Genomic DNA, 5,986 nt, shown 5'->3' on the forward strand with positions numbered 1-5,986 from the left:
ATATTGGGATTAAATGCAAAAGTACATGATTGCCATCCGTAGCTGACACCCATGAAAGCTAACAGAAAATTTGAAGTACATAATTAAATACTCGAACGAACTCTGAATCCCACTTAACCAGTCCACCAGTCAACATCTCGGATGAATGGTCTACCAACAATAAAACTCTCCAGAAGGCCGGGGGCCCCGGAACCATATCTTTTGATACTACTAGTACTTAGAGCAAGAAGACAATTTCGTTTCATACGCTTTTCATTTTTTAAGATGGTTACTCTGAATTACGTTTCCTTGATTCCTTTGTTTCTATCCTGTTCAGTAAAATCTGTCAACTCTTATCTTTGTGACTCAAAACGATTCCCATGGTCAGAGCAAATTAGGCAATTAGCACTTGGATTATCTTAACTTCGGGCCGTGTGCCTTACGTATGCTGGGTTAGACAGCATTAATGGCGGTGTAATTTAATCTATGCTCGATTAAATACACTTCGAAAATAGATAAACTAGTGCAGTTACTGTACAATAAACTTGTACGTAAAGTTAACCATGAATCAATTACATAAACATGTGACCCGCTTTTATTTCTACCTAATACACCGGCAAAGCACAAAAATCGATAAATAGATAAGCTAGCTTTTATTTTGCCATATTTTCAACGGCTTATTATTTCTTGGATAAAAGCAGAAGACTACCAAACAAAAGAGTTTGCTGCAAGCATCAACCCCAGAGTTAGATATTTGTTGCAAAATGCCAGACTTAGCTAGGATAAGAAGGTCCTGCTGATTTTTGGATTTAAAATTAGATGCAACCAAAAAGACTAATAATCTTGTCAATGGTGCAGCATATGCTGAAGTAATATCAGATTGAGAGAATTGAACAATTTTTGTTGGTCTCATTTCAGTCTAAACCTTACTTTCTCTTAGTTGTTAAAGAAGCAGAAACAGAGAACCAACCAGAATGGGAAGTGAAACACCAAAATCAATTCTTAATGCTCCTCTGCTTGAAAGCAGAGAAGAAGAAGTAAATGGGCTTAAATTGTTTGGAGAGAATGATAGTACTAGTGCTATCATCAGTAAGGAGAGTTCTGAGATTCTTGTAGAAGTGAAGAAGCAGTTATGGTTAGCTGGACCTCTTATATCAGTTAATGTCTTACAATACTGTTTACAACTAATTTCAGTGATGTTTGTTGGCCATCTTGGTAAACTCTCTCTTTCTGGTGCATCAATGGCCACTTCTCTTGCATCAGTTACCGGCTTCAGCTTATTGGTGAGCTTGGTTTTCCAATGTGCTTCAGTTATTTTTAATTTTGTCTGAAGTTTATGAGTTGGTAATTTTGTTTTTGTTGTTTAGATGGGGATGGGAAGTGCATTAGACACTTTATGCGGTCAATCATACGGAGCGAAACAGTTTCATATGCTCGGGATACATACGCGCAGGGACGGAGCTATGTAGAGCAGGGGTGGCCCCGCCCCCTATTTCTGGTTAATTCATTGTTGATCCCTTAAAATTCTTACTAATTAAAAAAAATCTCTTAATAACTCTCTCCTAAATAATTTTTTTTTCAAATTCGCCCCCCTTATATGGAATTTCTGGCTCCGTCCCTGCATATGCAGAGAGCCATGTTTGTTCTATCACTTGTTAGTATTCCTCTTGCTTTTGTTTGGGCAAACGTAGGACAAATTCTCTTGGCCGTGGGACAAGATCCGGAGATATCTTTCGAAGCCGGAGTTTATGCTCGTTTCATGATCCCTTCCATTTTTGCACATGGACTACTTCAATGTGAAGTTAGATTTCTGCAGACACAAAGTATTGTCTTTCCAATGATGCTAAGTTCCGCAATAACCGCTATTTTGCATATACTTGTGTGTTGGGTTCTAGTTTTCAAAACTGGTCTTGGTTTTAGAGGCGCTGCAATGGCCAATGCCATCTCTTATTGGATAAATACATTACTACTAGCAATTTATATTAAGTTGGACCGGTTTCTCAAAGGAAGCACTTCAGGATATCCCCAACTTTATGAGACTTGCTATTCCATCAGCTATTATGATGTGGTAATTTACACTTCTTCAATTTAGATAACCAATTTTGCGTTTAAGTTGAGCATTTTCAAGCATTCTTTATCTTGAATCTTGATGCTGTATTTGCAATCGAATTTGCTTCTTTCAACCAGCTTAGAGACGTGGTCTTTCGAAATGATGGTTCTGCTGTCGGGTTTGCTTCCTAATCCAAAACTAGAAGCTTCAGTGCTATCGATCAGGTTAAGTTTCTCGAACCCATTAGCTAGCTACTAGTGCTATCAAACTCAAAATATTACTCACTGGAGTTCGTTTTTCAGTCTTAACACAAGCGGTTGTGTTTTCATGATTTCATCCGGACTAAGTGGAGCTATAAGGTTAGCAAGATAAGTGCATTGAATTATTTATGTATGTGACTGCGTCCGATCGTATTGCTTTAAGTAAATTCTGACTAGACTCTTGAACTTGACAGCACAAGGGTTTCAAATGAATTAGGAGCGGGTAACTCCCAAGCCGCACGTTTAGCAGTTCAAGTTGTGTTGATCATGACTGTCACGGAAGCAATGGTAATAGGCTCGATCATGATTTTAGTTCGTCGGCTTTGGGGATATGCTTATAGCAATGATGAAGAGGTGGTATCTTATGTTGCAACCATGGTTCCAATAATTGCAGTCTCTACCTTTCTCGACGCAATTCAATGCGTTCTTTCAGGTCAGATTGCAGTTCTGTTTAACATTGATATTGTCATAGATGAATCAAAAATGCTATCTACTAAATCAGAAAAATCTAGAATTCTTACGACACAAGCACTTTGGTTGCCTGAATATTCTTAAAAGGTACGGCCAGAGGATGTGGTTGGCAAAAGATTGGAGCTTCCATAAATCTTGGAGCTAATTACCTTGTTGGCATTCCTTCAGCTATCTTATTAGCTTTTGTACTAAACGTGGGCGGAAAGGTGATGATCACATTTTCTTTCAAGATTTATTTCTACTGGCATATGCTATTTTGTTTTTCTGTAGAATTTTGGCAGCTGAATCTAGACATGATTGTTTTAGTGTTTTGTTAATGCAAAAATTGGAAAATGCCGTGCAGGGACTTTGATTTGGGATCATATGCGCTTTGATTGTACAAGTTGTATCGCTTCTAGTTGTATCCTGGCGTACTGATTGGGAGCAACAAGTGAACAATATTCGACTTTTTTAGCTCATTTATATGTTTTTTTGTTGGTTAAACGTTTAATTGATCCCCTTGTTTCATTCTTTTAACTCTGCATTGTCAGGCAAAACAGGCAACAAGCAGAGTTTACGAAGCTACAATTCCAGCATATATTGTGTCATAAAGTATCTGCATATATTGGAGTAACACTTATCCAAAAATAGGGTATGAGACTATGAGTGGTTCTCCCAAAAGACTAATTACCGTGGCCAGCTTGAGATGCAGGGAATATTTTGCTGCTGCACAAATTCGCAGCTGACTGAATTTTCCTTGTTGCTTGTATACCTTTTGTCGAAATCAAGAAAAGCTCGTGTATCATCATCAAAAGAAATATAAAAAAATCGAGTAATTATTCGTAGCACCCTTTTCTTTTCCTTTTTTTCTTTTCTCAGTCATGTCATTTTTGACAATGTTGCGTGCTTTTTCTTCCTCCAAATCCATCATCTTCGGATTATACTAATTTATGGATTTGGAAGAATAAAAAGTAGCACTCTTTGGTAGAATGGGGCACAGAACAAATTAACCTTGTGGGTTTAAGGTAGCTAATCTTAATTTTCTGGTTAATTTGTTTTTCTTTATTTAGTTTGTGTTTTATTCTTAAAAAAAATAAAAATAAGAAAGATACAACAGTACTGGAGTCTTACCTACAACTTTTTTTGTTGTTGAAAATAACCAAATATATAGAACAGAGAAGAAAATAATCTGTAGATTTAGACTCATTTGGAATCAACTCTGGTAGAGTTGTCCGTCCGATGACTGAATCTGTGTGATTAGTTACTTCCGAAACAGATACAAAGTTTGAGTTCATATTATATTGCTCATGAGCTTTAACATAATCAAAAGTAATAGCTGGAATTAAAAAGGAAGGCGTAACAGAGAAGCTAGTAGTCAGCTGTGTTGAAGTTCTTCCTTCTTTTGCTAACAAATCTGCCACTTTGTTTACTCTTCTATCCACACAGTGAAATCCCCCAAAAGAAACTAGTCCAGCTGCCATCTTCTTTACTTCATCTAATATGGCTACACATTGCCATTTGATTGAGGTTTGTTTGCCTCGTAGACACTTGATAGTGTTTTGATTATCTCCTTCTATTGCCAGATTTTGCAAGTTGTTGTTGATAGCCCAAGTTGTAGTCTGCAGCAATGCTACAGCTTCAGTACGGCTGTCAATGGATGTTAACGTAACGGATATTGTCTCTTCCGTTGCCGCTGCCATTAAAAATTAGCGGATATCCATTATCCGTTAAGTTCCGGCGGAAATAGGAAAATCAAAAACGTTGCCGTTACGTTGGATTTACCGGATAACGGATATTTATCGTTACCATCCGGTACAAACAGAAAATAGGCTAAAAACACATATCAGCTATTAAATCCAACAAAACAGGTTCTAAATCCATGCCACACACACACAAAAACAGACATACAAATATTCAGATGTTCTAGGCTTCTAGCAAAAGAAAAAATCATGTTTTTTGAAAAGAAAAAGACATCTCCATCTCCATTTTCGACGATACACAAACACAACACAAGTGAAAAAATTTACACGTGCAATACGCACGTTAGCGGATAACGGAACTAAACCTAACGGAAATGCACGGTTCCACTACCGTTACGTTAAGAAGGGATTATCCGTTAACTTATCGGTATCGGATATCCGTTTACCGCTATGTCGGACGGTAGCGGTAACGGCTAACGGATTATCGGTGTCGGCTAACGAAAAATCGGTATCCATTGACAGGCCTAAGCTTCAGCTTCTTCTGGTAATTCTGCCCTGCAACTGCCCATCCCTGCTCCTTTGAAGGTCCCTGTCCAGTTGTGCAAAATAAATCCAAAACCAGCATTAGTTGTAGCAGAAACCCAAGAAACATCGCAGTTTAATTTATAAAAGTTTCTTATTGGCAGAGTCCAATAAATCAGATTCTGAGTTCTAATCTTGTTTTGTGTTATGACTGGTAATTGTGTTATTGGGTGCCAATATTCATAATGTCTTTGTATGTCTTTAGCCAATTGAACTGGTGTTCTACTTTTATCCTCAAAGACTCTGAGACATCGTTCTTTCCAGATGAACCAACACTTAGTTGCAGGTAAAGCCATGGATATTGAGTTCAGATCTCCCCTCACCCATTCATTATACATATCTAAGAAAGAAGTATGTGTAGAAACAGTGTTAGAAGATACTCCCCGTGCAGGCATTGGTTGAAGTGTCTAAATTTCTTTTGCATAGGCGCATTCAAAAAAACGGATGAAAGGTAGATTCTTCCGTATGCCGACAAAACAAATAATTCCTATCCCCGTCTCTACTTGAACCCAGTTTCTTTTAGTTGGTAACAAATCCTGTAAACATTTCCAAATGAAAAGCTTGATTCTCTGAGAAGTGTTTATGGTCCATAATTTCTTCCAAATTTTCTTTGTCTGAATTGTGGTTGAATCATTCAAGTTTTGAAGTTTGGCATGAAGAGACTTCACAGAGAACTCTCCATTAGCAGTAAGAAGCCATCTAATTTTGTCTTTTTTCAGTGATCCCTCTCTAGTTAAAGCCTTATGTTCAAGATTTCCCTGACCAAAGAAGAATCAAACATAGAAGTTAACAGGTTAATATTCCACTTCTTTGTTTCACAGTCAATCAACTGTGATACAAGTGTTATGTTGGAGTTATTATTTGGGAAAGAGTTTGCTAAAGTCTCTCTCCTATTTAGTATTCATTTATCTTTCCAGATATCTATTGAAGTTCCATCACCCCCTCCCAAATGGTATATTTTTTGA

The 5,986-nt window shown here is 37.4% G+C and overlaps 1 pseudogene; it reads left to right on the forward strand.

The window, feature by feature from the left end:
* The first annotated feature begins 726 nt into the window (after positions 1 to 726).
* LOC113282177 lies at positions 727 to 3,727 on the forward strand (annotated as a pseudogene).
* Positions 3,728 to 5,986: the final 2,259 nt, after the last annotated feature.

The sequence above is a fragment of the Papaver somniferum genome, chromosome 5 (assembly GCF_003573695.1).
Source record: "Papaver somniferum cultivar HN1 chromosome 5, ASM357369v1, whole genome shotgun sequence".
In the NCBI taxonomy this organism is placed as follows: Eukaryota; Viridiplantae; Streptophyta; class Magnoliopsida; order Ranunculales; family Papaveraceae; genus Papaver; species Papaver somniferum.